This window comes from Sinocyclocheilus grahami, unplaced genomic scaffold (genome assembly GCF_001515645.1).
Source record: "Sinocyclocheilus grahami isolate Dianchi unplaced genomic scaffold, SAMN03320097.WGS_v1.1 scaffold264.1, whole genome shotgun sequence".
NCBI lineage: Eukaryota > Metazoa > Chordata > Actinopteri > Cypriniformes > Cyprinidae > Sinocyclocheilus > Sinocyclocheilus grahami.
The window spans coordinates 1,786,607-1,810,356 of NW_015505443.1; the positions used below are offsets into that span (position 1 = coordinate 1,786,607).

The 23,750-nt window shown below is 36.9% G+C and overlaps 2 long non-coding RNA genes across 2 annotated transcripts; one reads left to right on the forward strand and one right to left on the reverse strand.

Annotated features, from left to right (window-relative positions):
- The first annotated feature begins 572 nt into the window (after window positions 1–572).
- On the forward strand, window positions 573–4,036 carry LOC107599351 (uncharacterized). The gene is made up of 3 exons (XR_001610658.1): window positions 573–658; window positions 1,252–1,495; window positions 3,211–4,036. It is a non-coding gene; the product is annotated as an uncharacterized lncRNA (long non-coding RNA).
- LOC107599352 (uncharacterized) lies at window positions 2,192–21,785 on the reverse strand. Its single transcript, XR_001610659.1, has 3 exons — window positions 21,773–21,785; window positions 18,537–18,540; window positions 2,192–2,384 (listed from the first exon to the last, which is right to left on the reverse strand). It is a non-coding gene; the product is annotated as an uncharacterized lncRNA (long non-coding RNA).
- Between the last annotated feature and the right edge of the window lie 1,965 nt (window positions 21,786–23,750).

Consider the following 23,750-nt stretch of genomic DNA (forward strand, 5'->3'; position numbering starts at 1 on the left):
ATGAATGAAGTGCATTTAAAGTGTATTTGTAGATCATTTGCTACCTCTGTAATTCAGCCCATGATATATTATGTATGCACTGTACTGCACACTACTGTACATATTGAAGCACCAAATACAACTGATTCTGTGAACTATACAAGTGTCATCTGTTAAATGTATCTAGAGGATCTATTCAAAAGTAAAAACACTTGTTCAATCATGCAAAATAAAAAGGCTTTGCTTGACGTGGTATGCTCCAGAATGACAGACTCTCAGAGGACAGACAGGAAAAACTTGATTTGCACGCCCTGAAACTCGCCGTCACAGAGGTACAGTATTTATATTTAGGAGTCCACCCAGGCATACATCAGATCAGCCCTGTCAACATCATGAGAAAGACAACTTGGGTACATCTGACTGAACTTACTGAAATTGACTTTTTACAGTGACTTTTAAAAGGTGAAAAGAGGACAGGAGATACAAAAGGGGTAAACGAGATCGTCTGAGAAGCAGAGAATGTCATTTCTATGCTCTTTTCTCCTTTTTGTGGCAGTGCAGTGATTGAGGATTTTAATTTCTTCTCAACTTCATGAAAAAAAAACAGAAGTGGGACTGAAGAAGAGAGGAAAATTAAAGAAAAAAGAAGACTCTACACGTTTGAAGGCACTTGACAAAGGTACACTGAATTGAAATGGCAGTTCTCTGGTAATTTGGGTAATCTGAAACATATCCAACGCCTGCAGCCTTGTCTTTGGGTAAATTATTTGATTGGAACTGAATTTTTGGGGTGAAAAGTTTGGTGTAATAAAAGCCTCCTCTGTTCTACTTCTTTAGGAGCTTTAGTGAGTCTGTGAAAGAGAAATAGATGACTAGGAGGAACTCAGTGCTTGTTTTGAATGATTATGCTGCCATTTCGCCCTTGAACTCAGCTATAGAAGTGTTGAGCTTAGTACAGACTCATTCATCTCACAACTACATCACTCGTTGCACCTGTTTAAGTCATCACCGTTTGCCAAATGTAAAAAACTAAACAAAAAAAACTGTCTCTTTATTAGCTAATTGTCTTTGAAGGTTCAAAACAACATTCCAACACGTGCATTCTCCATGTCAACAGAGTTCAGATAAAGCTTACGTGATCCATAGAGCATTGATTTATTTCCATATCAGTTAATGACAATGAAAGGCTGTTGTCAGATACTGGAACATAATTACAATCGATTGATTCTCTGCATCCGTGAGTCACTGCATAACTGTCTCATCCTCCCTCAGGCCTGATCCAGGAGACTAGCCATGGAGGAGGATTACAAGAAACCACCACCGTCTTATGAAGAAGTTATTACCCAGCAGCACACGAGCAACACTAGTCAGAGCCGCTCTGCTGATAACAGGCAGGGCTGCTGCTGCAGGTGCTGCATTAGCACCAAGAACTGTCTGATGAGTCCAGAGTGCGGTCGAGCTCTTAGCATCGCCAATGTGATTGCCATGTGTGGCATGTGCATTCGAATGTGTGTCTGTAAGTACCCAGAATGATGCATTTTTATATGTTTACACTACCATTCAAAAGGTTTGGATTTTTTTTGTTTTGTTTTGTTGAAAAAAAGGACACATTCAATTGATAAAAAGAGACAGTAAAAAACATTTAAAATGTTACAAAAGATTTATTTTGAATTCTGTTTCATTCATCAAAAAATCTTGTATCACATAATACAAATAATCTAGTATAAAATGTATCACAGTTTCCACATTGATGATGATAAGAAACTAGTGCTGTCAAACGATTAATCACGATTAATCGCATTCAAAATTATAGTTTTTTTGTTTACATAATATATGTGTGTGTACACATGCACATTTATATATACATAATAAATATACACAGTACACACACATATTTTATGTAAACAAAAACAATTATTTTGAATGCGATTAATCGCGATTAATCATTTGACAGCACTATAAGAAATGTTTCTTGATCAGCAAATCAGCAGAATAAATGATTTCTGAAGGATCATGCGACACTGAAGACTGGAGTAATGATGCTGAAAATTCAGGTTTTAACATCACAGAAATAATTTATGTATGAAAATATATTCAAATAGAAAACAGTTATTTTAAACTGTCACATTTCATTATATTTTTGATCAAATAAATGCAGTCTCAGTCAACATAAAATACTTATTTCAAAAACATCAAACAAACAAACAAATAAATAAATAAAACTGACCGCAAGCTTTTGAATTGTAAACAGAAGGCACTGGCCTGAAGAGAAAAGACAGGCAGTGGCTTCTCAAAAAAAACATCTAATAATAATAAAGTCAATAAATAAGTAAGTAAATAATGTTGGATGAGACAAATTGGCCTGAATCTGACAAACTGGTACAAATAGTAATTACAAAAAAAAACTTGACTTTGGTGCTATCCCAATCAAATTGAACTTCAAATTGATTTATCTGTTTCCCTTTATACTTTAGAAAAACAAATTTAATTGTGAGTGAGCCATTGGTCTGCAAGGTATACTAATATACAAATAATAGCTGGAGAACTTGGTGAGACTTTGAATAAGTATAAATAAATTGTATATTTGTGTCCCAAGTGTAAGATAAAATAGTGTTCCATGTGCCTAAAGTGTGTGTGTGTGTGTGTGTGTGTGTGTGTGTGTGTGTGTACGCGTTTTTGTGACAAATGAGGACATAAATTTGTATAATGACAAGGGTATGACAGGTATTACAAGGAGAAGGTGACTTTTCAGGACATTACCCCATGTCCCCACTTTTCAAAACGCTTATAAATCACACAGAATGGAGTTTATTGAAAATCTGATATTAGAGCACAAAGTCTCCTGTAAGGGATCGGTTTAGGGGTAGGGTTGGTAAACGGCAATAGAATATACGGTCTGTACAGTATAAAAACCATTATACCTATGGGATGTCCCCACTTTTCACAAAAGTAAACCTGTGTGTGTGTGTGTGTGTGTGTGTGTGTGTGTGTGTGTGTGTGTGTGTGTGTAAACATGATCAAAGTAGAACTGCAACATGAATTTATATTAGACTAAAAAAACATTTCAAAAGTCCACTGCGTATATCTTGTCAGCATAGCAAATATATCACTTCTGTGCTCTGCTGTTATAGCTCTCATATTATTACATTAGAGCTTCACTGTTATTTCAGATTATGTGAAGGTGACTTGCTGAAATTTGTCATCCATTTATGGTTTTTCTTTCTTTTTCAGAACACAGTCTCCTGTGGACCATCTATTCCAGTACTCTCATCCAATGGTGGCCTTCTCAAATAAAAATGGAAACAAAGACATTAGCTCTGTTCCAAAACCTAGTGATCTGCAACATTAATATGCTCACCCCCAATACGAATCCCAATGCTGTTCCAAATAGAATGCAGGACTGCATGTATCATTCAGGTAATCCTTGATCGAACTGACTAAAATTTCCATTTCAAATAGGAAATGTCAATTGCAAAGTATAGCTTATAAATACAAAGTATATTAATTCAGTACTGACACATATCATTGAAAAACACGGCCACGTCATGTGACCTGTGAGCTTAGCAACATGCTAACATTATACTTTATAAGAATCAACTGTGTTAGTAGTCTCTGATGTGCATCATGGGCCTCTTTAATCAAATAGTAGCACAATAAACTTTTAAATCATTTGTAACATGTGTAACAGACCTTTTTTGTCTGCAAAATTGTGTTAATGTAACGGCACCTTTACAATATGTCTTTCCTTTTTGGAAGACAATAGCAGACAATAGAGTTAAACAGTTGTATTAATATTTTCTCTTTAATCCAAGTCACCTATGTTTATACAGAGCTTTATACAATACTAAATAGGAAAGAAACAGAATCAGTGACACAAACTTCATCAAATATGAGGCAATCCGAATTCTGCTGTAAAGCAGCTCTAACAAGACATTTCCAAAATAGTTGCAGTCATTTGGAAATGCCAATTGAGCTCCTATTTTTTTTCTTTCATAAATTGGAGCCAGTGATGTGATTGGATGTGGCATCCACCTTAATTATGTATCAGGGTATCAAAACTTTGGGTTACACTTTATTTCGATAGTCCACTATAAGATAGTCCACTATAACTATAAGTAACTTTGTAACTACATGTCAACTACATGTCAACTAATTCTCATTAATTTGCAACTACATGTCTACTAACTCTCAGAGTAGACTGTTAGGGTAGGTTTAGGGTTAGTAGAATGTTGACAAAGAAAGTGTTAGAAGATATTAAGCAAATAGTCTACTAATACTCTACTAACTACTAGTTGACATTTAGTTGAAAAGTTACTTACTGTTAATAGAATGTCTAAGTGGACTATCGAAATAAAGTGTTTCCAAACTTTGCATTTATCATTAACATTTCCTCTAAAACTTCTTGTTGGAAAATATAATTCATAATACAGAATTATGTTTTAAATGATGTGCACTAGACCGACAGGTCAATAAATCACAATGCTAGATTATTTTCCCAATTGTGGTGGATTGTTTTCCTTTACGACTGTAAAATATTAAACCGGTAGACTGAGAGTGTGTAAATATGGATCTTCTCCACTGTGGATATAAAGCCTTTTGTCTTATAGCCGGTATGCAAACAAATACCTTTACATTAATACAGCTGGAGAGTTTTACCTTCAGGAGTAAATATTTATCCAGTTAAAAATTGTTGAATTCTACACTCAAATATGTAAAATAATAAAGATGTCTGACATTTGCAAATAAGGATGAATATGGAGTCTTTATTTTGTGTCATTTGAAATAGTATTTGATGAAAAAAATGTGTTTTTAATATTTTTTTAATCATTAAGAGAGAATTATTTATGATGGCCATTTGGGATTAAGATGACATGGTTGCTGCACTGAAATTTTTTATCTCCTAATTATACCCTGAATATTTGGTGTGTCAAGAATCAAAGGTCAAGCATTTCTCTGGGGCTCATAAATATTCAGGTTTTCTCTGGTTGCTCTCGCTCACTGGCCCATTTTTCAATGCCCGAGAAACAATACAAGATGTAATCAGTCTGAAGGATCCAAGTACAGTGTTTTAGTCCATGTTCATAATACTGGAATCAGAATCCGTCAGAGTAATGAAGGTAATCCAATACCATAATCAAAACACACAGGCAGATATTCAGTGAACAAGGGAACAAATCACAAGATACAAATGAAATACACACGAGAGCCATGAACAAAAAGAACAGATGGTTTTATATATGCGGAACAAAGCAATGCACATCTGGAGTGAACACAATGGAGCGAAACAGTAGCTTACTGAATATTCATGCAGTACATACTGTATAAAATGGATGTGAAACAGATCATTTTAAACACGTATTACATGGCATGTTTTGATTATAGCCACGATGAGGCAGAGCAACATGTGTGTGGCACAAATCTATAAACTCAGATTATTTCTTAGCTTTATACACATGAGATCATCTAAGAGAAGCAAAAATAATGATAATTTTTGTATTGTTTTGGATTTGTTATTGTCCAAGTTCTTTAATGAATTCTTGACTTTCACTCTCAGTATGTGATATTTGATTCTCTCTATCCGGCAAAGGTGAAGTAGAAGGTGATTCTGCTGTTGTTCTAAACATTGTCATGACCTGTCAATCACTGCATCTATTCCCAATCAGGCAGTATTGGGCAACACTTTGAGTTCTCTGGAAAGTGGAAAAAGTGCACGCACAAGATCTATGAATTTCAATTGCTAATATATTATTTCTCAGTCCAACAGCCAGTGGTGGATATTGATTTCAAGATGGAGTCTCGGCAGATCAGTGCATATGAATGTGGTGTGACTAGGCTGGATTGATATTCTTCTTTACAGTGTTACATTCTTGATGCCCTGGATGAATTGTCAAACAACTGCCCTTGTGATACATTTAGAAAATGTGGCAGTACTTTAATACTGTGCCCTCAAAAAGTATTGGGACACTTAAAAATGTATGAATGCCATTGATTTGAATCAGGAGTGCGACTAGACCTGCCAACATTTTCTACAGAGATATACTGTGACCCAGCTAAATTATTCCATGTAAATTAAGCTCTGAACCTTTTAAAAATCTGTTATATTTGCTCAAAATAGGCTGGTACATTTGACATGTGTATTTATTTTAATCATTATTCTCTAATTATTCACTATTGAGCATAACATATGTTCTTCTGGAGTTAATAAAGCATAAATTAAAAGTATTTTGCTTTAATAACTAATTTTGGTGTTAAAAAAAGAACATCAGAGGCCTTAACAGGAAAGTTCTGAACACAAATAATTAACATTAAAATAAAGTTAAAACAATACAATTATACAACTCATTTTAATTATAGAACTGCTTTTCAGTTACACTCATTAAGTGTCTTTTTACATTTTTATCATCTCTTTTCACATAAATTGGAAGCGGTTAATGTGGTCACTGTCTTGTTTCATATATTTAATGAATTTACCTAATTAAAACAGTTCTTCTGTGTGATTTCTAAAACACTGCTACACATATTTAAGAAGAACTGAATGCATTAAAGGATCTCACATCATCATTTACTCACTCATATCGTTCCAAAACTGTATGACTTTCTTTCATCTGCTGAATACAAACTAAATATTTGAAGAATGTTGGTAACTAAACAGTTTTGGTTACCATTGACTTCCATTATAGACAAAAAGTACTGAAAAACTTCTTTACTCCATTTGTGCTCTACAGAATAAATCATATAAAACTGGTTTGGAACAACATGAGGGTGTGTAAATCATTCATTTCATTTAATTTAATTTCATTTCATTTCATTTAATTTCAGTTCATTTCATTTTGTTTGACTGATTGATTGATTGATTGATTGATTGATTGATTGATTGGTTGGTTGGTTGGTTGACTATCCCTTTAAGACTGAATCTGAATGCACTATGTTTTGAACGAAATATTTAGGCTATACAGAGCGGTTCAGTTTATAGTCCTAAAACCTGGAAGATAATTAGCATTTTCAAGCCATGTGTTCCCTCAGGAATTCCCTTTGGGATTTTAGCATAGTGGTTCTTGATTTATAACTAAAATAAGGTATGTGGTTACCATGACTTTGAGACTATCATGTTTTGTTCTACAACAGGAAGTTACACACAGAAGTTAAACACATATTTTGAAGCAACCACATGCTTTACAAAACAAAAGTTGTCATAAAGTTGCTTAAAAAAAGTACTGTGAATACAATAGGCATTCACTAATGTTGTTCAGCACATTCAGTAGTATATGGTAACAGCCCACTTTTAGGGGAAAAAGTACTTCATGTGTAACATTCAACAAAAAAAGCAATTTATCTGTCCCAATGCATCAAAAAATAGAATAATGCCATGTTAATGCAATTGCGTGGCACATTGTGACATTGTGCTGCAGTGCACACATAAAAAAGAAGGAACAGAAAGATCCAATAAGAATAGCTGCAAAATAAGATTGCTATGGGGAAAAACATTCAGGTAGGGCCTAGTGACACTCCTACATTATACAACTAAACATCAAACCAACTAGCAATTATTTTAAAGACAGACCTTTATCAAGCACCTTTTTTCCAAGCAAAATGTTTTTGAAAAAAATAAATGTTTTTGAATTATAAAACAGTAGATATGTTGTTGAAAATGTATATTGTTGCCCATTGGCCACTTACTGTACACACTGCAGCTAAATGCAATTGTCAATATTAGAGCTTAAACCTGTTCTGTACACATACAGTTCAGTAATTTACAGAAAGCGCATTCTAATTAACTCCCGAAAAATTTAAGTAGTGACAACCGCATTTACAATAACTGATTTACAATTTACAATTGCAATACTGTTCTAATGAACAACTAGTTACTTACACATCTTAATAACTCATTATTGCCTCTGTCTCAAGTATTATGTAAAGACATATGTATATTTTTATTTATACAGTAAATAATGCAGAAATCTGTACATAAATCTTCTGTTCCAGATGCATACCCCATTATTATTATTATTTATTTGGTTATTATTATTTCTTTTATTTTTTCCCTTAGTTTTTAAATGTTCTTTTGTTCTCAATGCCATATATGTATGTATGCATGTTTGTACCAAGAGCTCCTAAAAAAACACAACAAATTCCTTGTATGTTTGCACACACTTGGAAAATAAAGCTCATTCTGATTCTAATTCTGATTCTGATGTAAACACGTAACAGAGATGTGGCTCTCTTCTGTAAGTGCAGTGCAAGATATCACAGGGAACAAGGTACATGGCTTGAGTCAATAATTGTGGTTCCATAATTGCTAGAGAAAAAAAACCTGAACAAGACAACAATAATCCTGAATAAATCCAAATGCTTTATATTGGAAACAAGACCGAAATATTGCGACTCTCCTCCAAAATTAACTGTCTTTTTTAATTCCTGTCCCTATTAATTCTATACACTGGATCGCTTTATGAGAAAAGCCCAAACAACAAGCCCAAAGATGCTTATAATGAGTAGACATGGCAACAAATCAAACAGTGTTCTGCTGCAGCATGCCATCCAAGCATATAAACAAAACAAGACGCCTCTGTCGACGGTGGCTTGGTTAAAATCTAAAAATCACCAACTCAACAGTTGCTTTAAATGTCATTGCAAAACATGGGTAAGAAAATGTAACTTATTCCTGAGAAAATCTCAGAAGTCATTTGTTTGCCACTTGGTTTAAAATTTTGCTATCTAATTAAATGATATTCATACATTTTAAGTGTGGCTCAAGTACTTTTATTGGGCCACCATCGTACTATCCCAGGTGAAAAAGACGTAGTATTAAATGTATTAAAAATATACTTGAAATTCAAGAAGTATGTTTATCACGCATTTGTATTCCCAACATGCTTATTTGAAGTGCAATAAAAATATATTAAATTGCATTTTAATGTATTTCTAAAAAGTATACTAGAAGTACTTTTGTATTAAATATATGCTTAGTTATACTTCTAAGAAATATGCTAAACAGAAGCATACTTTTAATGTATTTATAAAAAGTATACTAGAAATACTATGTTAATAAATATATGCTTAGTTACACTTTTAAGGAATATGCTAAACACAAGCATAATATTAGTGACTTAATAATAATGTGAATATAAGTCTACATTTAAACAGTATTATATAGAGCGGTGGCCGATTGTGTCTCTTTAGGGCACTTGGAGGAAACCATGCAATTCATATGGATTACTTTGGCAATGTTTTTTTGCGATTTCAACTTTTTGAAACGTGAACATCTTTGGTGAATCTTCTTTCATCGGAGGGACATACATCTCTCAGATTTTTATTAAAATATCTCAGCTTTTCTTTTGAAGATGAACGAAAGTCTTAGATGGTTTGGAGCATCTTAAGGGTGAATGATGACAGAATTCAAATTGTTTTGGGGAACTGTGAAATTAATTAGAAAATATAGCGGTATGTTCTTATTTTTACCAGCTTCTGCAAGCGTGTATGTTGTCTGGCTTTTGGAACCTCACTGTGACTTCAGGTGAGATTTAATTTGTTATTTGTCTGTGCCAGTGTGTTTTTGACACAGTCTTTATAACTTGTACAACATTAACATTCTTTTATTTGCAAAATTAAGTTGTGTATTTATTTATTTCTGATTTCCTGAACAATTTGGCTTCATTGTAATGAGGTTAATGATCTTTGAAAAACCATGATTATGAACATACAATTACTTTGTCTTGAGCTGATTAGCCAACTGTGGTAGTGTTCGCTGATTGGTGTTTATATTTGTTCAAGCTTGACAACCTTATCGTCTTTATTTTCTAATATATATTTCTCATTACAGATAAGAACAAAGATGAAATTGTAAGAAGGGTTGCTTATATGAGAGCATACAGTAGATCTGAAACTGCTGAGGCTGGGAAGGTTTTTGACTATATTACCGACCAGGTACATTGTTCTCAGCGTACTGTCATTCTTAAAAAGAAAACAAATCATCAATCATCATTTGCTTTTGTGTGTGTATGTGTGTGTGTGTGTGTGTGTGTGAAATATTAACATTTGCTGTTTTTCAGATCAGCTGCTATAGAAGACAAACTGAAATCTAAATACAGAGACAAGCAAAGGAATAGTAAGTATATTTTCATGTTGTATCACCTCTGTTATAGAGATTTTTGAATCAGGCCTAATGGAGGGTGATTTGGTCAATCTTGGAAGAAAAACATTAGCAATGTGTCCGTTCCAGCTGGCTAATTTGTGCTTGCTTTCAGTCATTCATGTAAAAATATGTTGTTTAATTTTGTTTCTGTTTTGTTTTTTTCTAAAGCTGCAAGGCTCTGGTGCAAAATATTGTATGCCAGGAGTCAGGATGACTAGGCTGTGCCCAGGTCTCCGGAACCTGCGACGACGCTCAACTCCATCAGCCCTCCATCTGCGCCTTCGGATCCACCAGCTCTGTCTCCATCGGTCGGCCCCCAGATGTTGGCAGCCACACCATCTACATCTTGGCTCCTCGCTCCCTCGATTCCGCCGTGTGTTGTCAGCACTGGGATGCTCTGGGTCTGTGCCATGTGCCAAACACCATCTAAGCTGCCAGGGCATCATCGTCATCCTCCCATCACCATCCCTTCGCCACATCCTGCCATCATCCCCGCACTTTTGCCTCTCACCATCTCTATGCCATCTCCTTGTCCACCTCCACAACCCCCTCCATCCCTCCCTATTCTGTTGCTTGAGCTTTATCATCTTCAGTATTTGCACACACACAGCCATTCACTTATGCACTTTGTTTTTCAGTCTTTTTTATGTATTTTTTTTCTTTAGAAAATTGCATTGTAATTTTTATTTATTCACTGATGTAAAATTCTGTACTTTTTAGTAAGACCCATATAACTGAAATGTTCTACAAATGGAAAAGATAGCGCTATCATAGCATTTCAGTCTTTTTTTATTTGTTTTTTTATAATGTATTAAAATGTACTCACGTATGTTTGTAGTAATACAAATATACTATAAACATACTTGTATTTCAAGTGCATTTTTAATACACAATTTAAATATATTTATTTTTCACCTGGGATATCATCATCATACACCATGATATTACTGTGATGGTTTTCCCATGTTATATTATATGGCAAATCTATGGTGCTTTTCTGTGAAAAGGTCTTCTGTGGATGTCAGAGGGCAGTTTTTAAGCCAGTTGCTGAGTTGCAGTGAGTGTGGTTACATTCCCCCCGGAGAGCCGTGTGTGATTAGAGCTCATACCTGACAGCGTCGCAGTAATTTGCTGTCATTTGAGGGGATAGGTCTGATTCACTGATAGGCAATACCATCTGACCAGGATGGACAGAACACTCTTAATCCATCCGTTCTATACACGGTAGACAGGCTTCACATGTTGAACACGCAAAGCTAATCGAATAGTGACTCCATAAAGGAAAAAGAAACCCAGAGGGGGAATTTCAGTAAAAATCTAAGGAATATTCCAGGTTCAGTACAAGTTCAACTCAATCAAAATTCATTTTTGACTCATCCCTTCTTTTGTTTACAAAAAAGACAAAATCTGGGTTACAATAAAACACTTACAATGGAAATGAATGGGGCCAGCATAAATAATATAATACAGTAATAATACTGTTTAAACAATGATAAAGCCACAATATGTAAACAATGCGTGTTAACATGAGTTTAGAGTATAGCATTAATAAATAAATAAATAAACTTGTAAAGTTGTATGTAAAATGATATTCAAGTTCCTATGACAGCTGACTAAAATGACCATAAAACTGACAAGAACAACTTTACAGCTCAAATAATGCACAACTTTTAACAAAAAATAAAATCATAAAAATAATGAAAGAGACTTCTTAAAATTATGTTTCACAATTTATACATTATAAGTTTCACAAAATATAAGCTTAGTATAGGAAATTATGATCCGCACTCATGAGAACATTCTTCTTTTTTCTTTTATTTTAAATTCATTACTTATGGGAAAAGATGTCTCAGTGCAAACGACGTTGTTAAACAAAATATAAGCTTCACATGGAAATGAATGGGCACACTGTGATGAATGTGAATAAAAAAATCAATGTTAAAATAGAGTTTTAATGATAAAATCCACAATACGTAATCAAAATGTGCATTAATATGGTTTTAGTGTGGCAAAAATAAAACACATAAAAGCTTTCCAGATTTTTCCATGTAAAATTATATTTCATTTTACAATGCTGTTTCCATGACAGCATACTAGCCTACTGTCCCTTTGCAGGGGAAATAATACGCAACTTTAAATTATGCAAGAGATTTTATACAATTATATGCTTCACGATTCTGCATTTAAACCTTCTAAAAACCAGCCACAGTCATTTCCATTGTAAGCTCCCGCAAGAGACCTGCACTCCCGCGGTAGTACCGCCGCGGGACCCGCGGGACCCAACGCAACAGGGTGCGGCGCGGGACAACTCTTGATGGGCGAGTGCGGGCGCGGGCGGGAAGAGACTCGTGTGTGTGCGGGATGCGGGAGAATAAAATCATTCGCGGGACTCCCGCAAAATAGAAATGATCTAAACATAAAATGTCTAAACCATATAAATTGTTATTTATGTGTTGCACAAAAGCAAAAAAAGAACAACTAATTACATTAAAAGGATTAACACACGCAAGCTAGGCAGCGTTTCTATTTAGTACGTGTTTAAAACAGGGTTGCGCAATGTAGCCAATCACAGACTTAGCTGTTGAATCCACTCACCATAGCGCTGAAATTGCGTGCTCAAGAATCGTCTCATTTTAACACACGAAGTGCAGACATTGTGAAAGATTCATTGTGCATATGTTCATTGTGTTATAACAGAGCTTTATGAGATTGCGATAAACTGAGATGTCCGCTTTTAATGATAAAAAAGGAAGCGTTGCTGGCATTCTGCCATGCCAAACCATGCACGCAGCAGCCCATGCTCCTTTATGAGATTGCGATAAACTGAGATGTCCGCTTTTAATGATAAAAAAGGAAGCGCTGCTGGCATTCTGCCATGCCAAACCATGCACGCAGCAGCCCATGCTTGCTTTTCTGTTAAAAATAACAGTGGTTTGTGAATGTTGATGCTTAGCCTAAATAATTAATATTTTATCGGGAGCATTTATGCGGAGATGTTGTGGATCTTAGGTAGGGTGACCATACGTGCCATTTTCCCTGGCCAGGATTTCTATATTGCCTAAAATATCTAGGTTTTGGCTTTGTTTGCTTGTGCAGACCGATCGGTGTATGACATCAAAATACCATGCAGACGGTTCCTTATGCTTTCAAAATGCTCTCGATGTATTTTGATGTTATACACCGATCGGTCTGCACACGCAAACAAAGCCGAAACCTAGATATTTTAGGCAATATAGAAATCCTGGCCAGGACGCGTCCTGGGGAAATGGCACGTATGGTCACCCTCTCTTAGGAGATGTTACAGAACCATTTAATGTAAATTTCTTTGATTTGCTGACCTTTTTTTTATATAGATTACTTTTATGCGGGCAGGAGCGGGCCCAGATAAGATATATTTCTGCGGGAGCGGGCGGGCGCGGGACAGAATCTTGCGGGAGCGGGACTGAAAAATCCCGCCTCAATGTAGCCTCAAAAAAGAAGAAGAAGAAGAAGAAAAACAGGGACAAAATTATCGGTTCGTGACAGTAGGTTTCAGGTGGTTAGTGAATAACCTTCTATTTTTTCTCACATAAATACTTTTAAAGTATTTAAAGTACTGGTTAAAGTGCCACAACTGTTTAGTCACCCAAGTCCCTGCCTTATTTTCAAGGACGTCTGTGAAAAATAGAGCTTCAAAAAACTCCCTACAGCGGAATGCAAAATTCCAGGAATTGCTGATGGTGTCGCTGGTTTGTCCTCCTGTAGACACTGAGGCAGGGGTTTGAGCTATTGTTGAAATTGGGTTTTATTTTTGTCTCCTCTCAGCCACTTCCATCTTATCCAGCTCCCCAGCCCTCCCACTCCATTTTCATCGTGCTGGGTGAAAATTGGAATGAAATAAAGATGTGAGCAAGGGATGGAGACAAACCAGTGAGTGATAAGAAAGAGAGAGAGAGGAAAGGGAATGAGACGGAGATGAAAGAGAGGACATGAAAGCAATATGTAGATTCAAAATACAGATCTTTACTCAACTGTTTCACTCCACTCTTAAAAAGCAATAGAATGTCAGGAAAGCCATTAAAGGCAGCTTTTTATACTGCACTTTGTAAGTGTATTACATTCACGACAAAACGGCCTTGTGTTAACTGTGTCTGTGAAAAACTGCCATTAGTATTGAAGTTAAATCACTAAATGATTAAAATCATTTAAATGCAAATGCAATACACATGCATGGACCCAGTCATTCTATTGCTGGAGGTAGCCGAATTCTGTATTATTGGTTATGATCACACCTCTTATGTTATTCGAGGACTGCACAATTGGCCATCAAAGGGTTGAGAATGGAAATACAAATGGATACAAATCGATGTCAGAATTTGCCAACTTCTGGTCATGCAAATCAATTAAAAGGATTACACTTTGATACCTCTGTGATTTTAAAGGAACACGCCACTATTTTTGAAAATAGGCTAATTTTCCATCTCCCCTAGAGTTAAACAGTTGAGTTTTACCGTTTTCGAATCCATTTAACCGATCTCCGGGTCTGGCGGTAGCACTTTTAGCTGCAGCTTAGCATAGATCATTGAATCTGATTAGACCATTAGCATCTCGCTCAAAAATGACCAAAGAGTTTCTATATTTTTCCTCTTATTAATTATTAATTTCCTATTATTAATGAGAGTATAGTTCCTAGCCATATCGGCCTAGAAAATCGCAACTTTTCATTTTCTGTCGGTCTTAGTACACGATGTAACTACAGAAGAGTCAAGCTTTAAATAGGAAAAATATCGAACCTCTTAGGTCATTTTTGAGCGAGATGCTAATGGTCTAATCAGATTCAATGATCTATGCTAAGCTGCAGCTAAAAGTGCTACCGCCAGACCCGGAGATTGGCTGAATGGATTCGAAAACGGTAAAACTCAACTGTTTAACTCTAGGGGAGTTGGAAAATTTGCCTATTTTTAAAAAATAGTGGTGTGTTCCTTTAAGGGCTGCTCCTAACACTAAATCGGCATACTTGAAACTAAAACGAGCAACCATGCAGTACGATCCCACATTGCATTACAGTCTCCCAATGAATGTGTCTTTAGAGAAGCACCTGTCTTAACAATAGCTTATGAAAATCAAGGACAGGCATTAGCATGCATATTCAGTGCAATGAAATCAGTGCGGCGGGAAAAAGAGAAGACAAAATCAATGTGAGAAAAATACCCCAATAGCTGGCAAAGGAGGTTTGCACTCAATGTGGCGCATTAAAAATGCATCGCAAGACAGCCCATTAGACTGTTGAAAAGAAATCACACCCTGGCCTTCCTCCAAACCCATTAACTCAGAGGTCTGGTCCACAAGACAGTGTAGTAATTGACTAATAGTTAGAGGTAAATAGCAGGTAAATCATCAGGTCTAAGGATTAGAAATGATGATGGCATGCTTTGTTCCAACAGGCAGAGGAGGTTTACTAATAAAACTATATTTCTGAGAGTGGTCCCACTTGGAGGTAGCAATTAATTTTCATCCTCTTCAAATTAATCATCTAAGTCATTACATTTTGTAAAAAAAAAAAATTTCCAGCTGAAAATATTATGGTGTCTGTGCTTCATCCATACAGGGACTGTGAAAAAGAGGAACAGTGTATGATTTGAATGACTTGCTTGTTCCAGCTAGAAACCACCACCCGAAGGGTAACACACAGGCTACCCTATGCATCTCATGTCTGTGCTACAGACTTTCAGGAAAAATCCAGGCTCTAACGGTCATATGACATGGTTAATGCCATGTTAGCTCATATTATTATGAAGATTAATGATCATAATCCATCAAATTTTCCCTGAAACTACTGTATTGATTTTTATAACATGTTAAGGTAAAGAGGGACAGTAATGAAAACAGATTCTCACAAATAATTAAGTGAAATTTTGTAAAAAAAAACAAACAAATTCTAACTTACCATTCAATCACCATTTAAAAAAACACAAAGGTTTTATAATTGATTTATATTCTTTATAGTGTCTTGTTTAAGAGCAGCAGCCTCATTTATCCTGTTTCCATGTATACGCTGAGATCAGCTAGATGTTGAAACTTGATCACGTCCACTATGATGATCTCAGGAAAATTAAAACGTATTAAAAATGGCAAATACTAAAGACTGGAAATTATTCATGACTGTTACATTTGATGGTTTCCTGATAGTTCAAGGGCAAATGTGGTCAATCATAAAACATATTTTTCTCTAGTTTCCCAATAAACCTACCAACCAAAAAAAAAAAAACATTTATAGACTCTGTGGTTAGAGTATCTGCACCTCCAGTAAATAACAGAAACTCAAAGCAATACAGAATATACATTTGTGCTTAAAGATATAGTTACTTTGCTGATGAATGCTCCAAAACAAAACTGAACAGATCAAGATACCTAAAAATCTTTGGCAAACCCAGTGGTTAAATGAATGTATCAAACCAGTACTTTGTAAACATGACTTTATTTCCAGGCGGACAAATAAAAAAAACCATTTCTACTCCCAGAAGAAAGCCAGCCAATCAGATTGGAGCATTCCTATGAGACAATGGATAAGTCTGAGAGAATTACACAGGTCCGCTTAAGTGAACCTATTGAAGTGGGCTCATCGATGATGTGTTACTCGGCCAGAGGAATAATACATCTGCAAATTACATATTGATCATGTGTCAGTGCGAATTTGATTGCTGACTTCTAATGTAATAATGCATTTAATGTCAATATGTTTGGCAGAGTGAGGAAAAGATGCATGTCATCTGCCAGATGTTCTCAAAAGATGTGCAGATTAACATAATGAGCTTTTTTCACAATGTGACAGTATCAGAGCCAAACAGTCTTGAGGACAGCCACTGCATATTGGCACAAACTAACTCATTTTGTTGCACTGGCGAGTTTTGCCCTGTGCAAACATTTTTTATTTGGGAAATAGGTTGCCGCGTAACCCAAACCTAGCGTGTTGGGAAGCACATTGTGCTAATGGGCTGTTGAATCATGTAGATGATCGTGTTTGGGTATTCTGAAACAAGGTGTGGACAACCACGTTCACCAGTGCAGATGAAAGCAGGAGGCTTGATTATTAGCTCATGACGCAGCCAGAGAGCAAATCCAAGAGGCTGCCGAGTTATTCCTCAAGGGAAACCTTATCTACTCTGCTTTCCACTCCACTAAACTCCCCTCTTCTTCTTTAGCTGGGCATCGCTCTTCTTTTGGCCTGAACCGGTGGGGTGGTGGTGTAAGGAGGCAGTGCTGCAGTTTGGGTATGGTTGCACAGCACAGGCCGAGCCGCTTTTCTTTTACAGTGATGAACGAGTGTGCTGATCCTCTGATAATTGCTCACTCAGGGGTACAGAGAGGTCCATTAATCAAAATGAGTGTTGCTCCGAGCCTAACCTTTCCATGGCACACTTTCACCTGACCACAACGACTCCAGGCAGTTCTAACGGGGCCGCCACAGAGATCCTGACAGCGGCATATCAGGGGCAGCCCCTAACATCATATCGACAGGCAGCTGTCAAACCATCACTCCTAAGGTGAGAAGAAAATGATACAAGCCATGTTCACACAGCATGGACAGGCTTGTTTTTCAGTTCTTTAAACACAGAGAAGTGGGTTGTTGTGACGTGTGAGCAAAAGCGGGTGGTCCAGGAGCGATGAATAGGCCTTTAATGTGTGTGCCGAGGCCCTGATCGATTACTGCAATAATGCACTGGAGCTGTCCGTCTGAAGGGGCTGTGAAATGTTACCATTAGCTGTAAACAAGACAACCGATGCAGAGATTGCTTTGTCTCTGGAGCATAGTCTACGGGAGTAATCTCATTAAAGCGCCATTTGCTTTGTCCGATAATGAATGCTCTCAGAGCTCAGGCTTTATTCCAACTCAACCCTGAATATGTTTGTTTGTTTGTATGCCTTACCTCATGTCTAAGTGCAAAACTTGCCAAGGCATCTCTCTAGTTTATTGTCCAACTCTGCTCCTGGAGGGCTACTGTCCTGCAGAGTTCAGCTCCGACCCTAAATAAACACACCTGAACCAGCTCATCAAGGTCTCCAGGATTATTGGAAACTTTCAGGTAGGTGTGCTGGAGCAGGTTAGCATTAAACTCTGCAGGACGTTGGCCCTTTAGGAGTAGGATTGAACACCCCTGACCTATATCGAAAAGACCAGCGTAACTATTTACCAGCATTATGTTGCATTTTAGGTTCTGGTTGAACACCTTCACTCATGCCAGTGTTGGTATCTAGACCATCACACACCCTAACTAGTCTCAAAGTTAGACATTTTTCCCTTGTGACCAATATATTTTAACTTAGTTTAACTTGTTTTACTTAGACAGCCAGAGGACCTTCTGGTAAACCAGTATTTGTGATATGGCTTAGAGAACACTGTAAAAATGGTGGAAAATTATTGCTACTCCAACAAAGTGCCTCAAACAAAACTCTAATGCTGCTAACCTTTGCAGATTCCAAATTCAGAGAATATCTCTTCCTCAAAAGTGTTCATTTTATTGGCCCATAATCATTTAAAAATCTTTAATAAGTTGCGGTTTTCCTCAGTGTATTGATGTACTGCCTGTTGAAAGAGTAAGTCTGGAAGGGATAAATGGAAGTGCATATACTGTTATAGCCTACTTCAAACAGAGTTCCACTAATAGATTTAATATAAAACTTTAACATTCCTGTCCTAAAACCAGTTACTGTTACTACAGTAAGACACAGTTACTGTTACTACAGTAAGAGATACATTTTAGAAATGCTGATTTGATTGGACAAGATTTAAAGAATGCGCTGGGAGTTCCGGTTCTTGGAAGAGATTTTTGTATGCATTGGGCATTAGTTGTTAAGTGAATATGGACTGTGGGTGGTATGCCATCTGAAACTGAGACTACATCAGAACAAACCAGCTGGGAACAACATTATTTTCATCAGTTCATAAGGGACACTCATGCAGTTCTCTCTTTCTGTTTTGAAGCTGTAACTGGACTCGTCGCAAGGAGCAGATGCCGGTTTAAAAACATATTGTGAAAACAAAAGGTTGCGGATGCTCTTAGGTATGGTACACCTCCTGCGCTTCCTGTTCCTGCCAGCTGTATCTGCATAAACTTTAAACTTTTACTTTACGTCAACAGTAGCTGCGGAGATCATTCGCTACAAGAAAACGATGCTCTTTATGAACAGGCATAAAGATGGGATAAACAGTGGGTGAAGAGAGGGAAGTGAATTAAAATTTCAGTAGAAGTTGTTTCACAACCTTGACACAAGATTACATGTTTTTAAGTCTGCTAACCACACATTCAAGGGATTACCGGCCATTAGAGAAAACGTGTATAACTAATGAAGAATTATGTATTATAATGGTTGTCAACTGGTTTTGCTTCAGGATACAACAACCAAAATCGTACAATGGTAAACACAATATGTTTAAAATAAAGCATTAAGGTGTAACAATATTGCCAAGAACTGCCTAGGCCCAGTAATATGCAAATTGTTACCACGACCACAGGGGGAAAAGGCATAATCTACTGTACCAAGCCTGTGCAAATCAGTAGGAGACTTGTGGCTTCAGTTCTGTGTAAGAGTATATAATTCATATTTGATTTGTAAATTATTTATTTTAATTATTAGCGTGTAGCACTGTTTATCACTGTTGTCGCTATCACAACCCACCAGTTGAGATTGGAGGCTTAGACTATCGCCTCCAACCAATTGAGGCCTTGCTCTACACCATCCATAGTTTGCTTTTCATCTGGATTAATCAGACAATCTCCGATTGGCAGCTACTATGCCTGTTATCAGCACTCCACACTTGCTCAAACCCAAAGTGCCCTGCCAAAACGTGTATCAGCTACATTGTAGTTCACACATTGGCGTTCAAGACCAAACATGTGCCTAGTGCTCATTGTAATAAAGTCTTGCTGAGTTTAGACAACTTTAGAAGAAATCACTGCCGCCCATACTGGTAGTGGTGGGGGGCGGTCTGGGTTCTATCAATTTTCTTGGCTGCGATAAATTACCCTCAGAGTCTTTGGGGGGAAAACATTACCTTCTGCTCTCCCAAGTTCAAATTTGATCATTTCACTCTGTCTGGATTTCAGACTCTGCAGAGCTTTGTATTCACCCTATCTACTGTATGATTGGAAAAAAAGGTAGACACCTCAGACACTCATCTTTCTACTGTCACACCACGCTACACTCACAAATGCGATGACACCTAGTGTGCGAAGTTGCTGCAATTGCCGTGGTAAGGGACACGCTCTGGATATCTGCTTTGTCCTGTCATTCCGTCAGCCAGCCTGAGTCTGTGACTTCTGCCACAAAAGCAGAGAGGATTTCCCTTAAAGCACACTTCCTCCCCATCGCCCCTGCTCTCCAGGTGATAGAATGAAGAATAGAAAAGGGAGAAGAAAAAAAAGAAAAAATTCGAGAGACCACCAGAGATGGACTGCAGAGAGCCATTTTCAGTCCCTCTGGAATACCAATGATGGTTTCAGGTGGTATTTCGAGTGCCGTACAGTCGCCATGAATGCTTTGACTATGTCCATTCCCGTCTTATCTCTCCTTGTTAAATGCAGATTCAAAGAAGATGAAGGAAGAAGTAAATTGAACAGAAGTTGAAGCATGTGAGGAGAAGTGCACATTTTTCTCTCAGTGTGAATGTATAAGAGGTTGAAGGTGTGGTCTAGTAGTTTGTGCACATTTCATGCACATTGAGCCATGGTGCTCATGTAAGTGATGTGTTTTAGTCCAGCTCAATGACCAAACAAAATAAACACATGAGTCCTTTCTGGGTTCAACAACATTTACAATATTTTAGGCTAGTTTCTGCAGATTTTTTTTAACAAACAACGTTCACTACTAACAAAAATTCACTACTAAAATACTGTGATAATCACACAGGAATGAGAATTTTTATTTATTTATTCATTATTATTATTATATATTTTTGCTGAATTTATTATAAATTTTCACCATAAACATTATATTGTAATACATATTTTTTACATCTTAAAACATTTAGTTTTTTTAGTATGTGGGCAACCTAAGTTTGAATCTAACTTGCATCTTTTCCTGATAATTTAAGGCCCAGATACTTCAAGTCAAGGCCGGCCCAAACCTTTATGGGGCCCTAAGCAGAATTAAATCTGGGGGCCCCTCTGTGCTGCCAAGATGCCTGATTATTGTCAATGCTTGATTATTCACACATTATAAATCTAACACACCCATTATAAATTGTATTTGTTGTAGCGGTGTTACATACATCATACCAATGTCTGCCTGGCTTGTTTTTACCCTTCTACGATTTTTAATTGCAACAGTAGCAAACCCACAAGAGTGGTCAGGTGTTCATTTGCACTTTAACATTCAAAGCCATACAGTGCTAAGTGGCATAATTAATGTGATGTACTGAAAAGTAGCTAAATAAACCAGCAGACAATGCATTTATGGAACAAAATGCTATTTTAAGAACATCAATTATTAAACACAGCAGCAAGACATCTGTAGGCTACATCTAAAACAACAACTCTTAATATATAACTAGCTAACTGAGGCATAATGATATTAAAATATAATAGTAAATACCCTATAAGCTAAGGTAAATACCAAGTTTATGAAACAGAAGCTTATTTTTATTACAAAAATATATACCCAGGAAAGTTTTACACAGACGACAAAAACTTTAATCTAAAACTAGCTAAGTAAAATGTTATATCGATTTTAATCCTTTGACACGCCGCACTTTGGCTGGCACTGAGCCAGAGACAGACGTGCTCAGTGCTTTATATCAGAACTGTTCAGTGTTTTCAACCACATATAGTTTATTTTAGATTTCAGACATTTAAATAAACATTTCAATTAAGTACTAGCAAAAAATAAATTTATAGTTTGTTAAATACACACTGATTTCTATGGAAAGAGCCAACCCTGCTAAAAAAAAATCCCAGCTAAAACCAGCCTATGCTGCTTAGCTGGTTTTAGCTGGTCATTCAGCCTGGTCATAGCTGGTTTTAGAGTGATTGTGACGACTTCTTTAGCTGGTCAGGCTGGTCTTAGCTGGTCAGGCTGGGAGACCATCTGGAACAACCAGCTAAAACCAGCTATGAACAGCCAACCAGCTTAGTGTGATTTTAGCTGTCTTTTTCAGCAGGGAATACTAATTCTTTCAATTAAAATTTGAAGACGTGTTTTATTCTATATCAATCAAATACACATTGTGTAGGTAAATGTAAAATTTACTCTGTTTTTCTCCCAGTTCACTGCCCTCTTACTTTCATGTATTTCTGGAGAAGTAGGTGAATCTATGTGTTAATTTATGTTAATATGACAGATCAAAAATAAAAGAACCAATGCTAAAGTCATGGCATCACTGCAGCAGAAGCTCCGGTTGCTATAGGAGCAATCAGTGTACTGAGCTGTGCGGTTAAGACTGCACTTGTGCATTGGCTGGTCAAGCCTGAAAAATAAGCTTTTTAATGTTATTTGAGCATAAGAAACAAAACTGTTTTCATTGGTGATTTCAAATATGACATTTAATTGTAATCGTAGTGAACAGCTTTGAAGAATTTGATGTTTCTCCATTCAAAGAGATAAGAGCTGTACTTGCATGACTGAAATAGCTGGCCGAGAGGAGTTTCAAAGATGGCCACCAAGTGAAATGACTTGCCTTAAAGGGACTTTGATAATAGGTAGGTGTGCTCTCTAGGGATGGGAAAATAAATCGATGCATCGCAAATCGAGAAATGATTCAGCATTGATTCTGAGATTTTCCGAATGCATCGCAATTCTTTCTTGAGTCGATTCTGAGCTTAGTTCTGAACAGCAAATCCTTACACACACTTGAACCTAAAATAATCATTCATAAAATTTGAAAAGGTTGAAGCGAATTACAAGGGTGTTCAAAGTGGGCTGTGTTTACATTAATCTTGCGTCATAAAAGCATTCTGAGCTGAGGTGAAATTAGCATTACATGACTCAGCCGAACTCACAAGCGCTCTTTAGCACTCTTCCTCGTGAGCATTTGAGTGTGCGGATAAAAACTAGATTAGAACGCCATCTGCTGTTAAAATCTAAGCTCAGAATCGATTCCGGAGGAATCGCCATGCATTCTGAAAATCTCAGAATCGATCCACGAATCGATTCTGCATCGATTTATCATCCCAGCCCTAGTGCTCTGCAGCTCCACCTTCTTTGATGTGGAAATCTTCTCTGATTCATTTCTTCTGTTCAGTCTGTCAGGGTCAGAAGTAATGTGAACACACTGGAGAGCTGCTTTATAGTAGAAATTGAAGTTGTAATTCTCCACTCTTAGCAGCATGGTGGTGTTGGGATGTTCGCTAACAGTATACCACTGCTTAGGTTTTTCATACTTTTTTTGTGCATGTATCAGGGCCTTTACTTCTTCTGTACAAGGCAAAAAGAAAGGTTCAATTGTTAGTCTCTGACAATATGGGGACAGCAGCATTTGCCAGCCAACATTTTTGGATTGGTCAGTAAAGAGTTGTCTTGGAGATACAACGGTGCACCCTCAATGGTGTCTGGTGTGCCACTTCATGGGGTGTAGGAGCACGTAGAGGCCTGTTAAACTGATGACGGTTGGTGTATGAGCGGTTTACTCCTGACATATCCCGTGTCGTTGAATAAGCGCCACCTG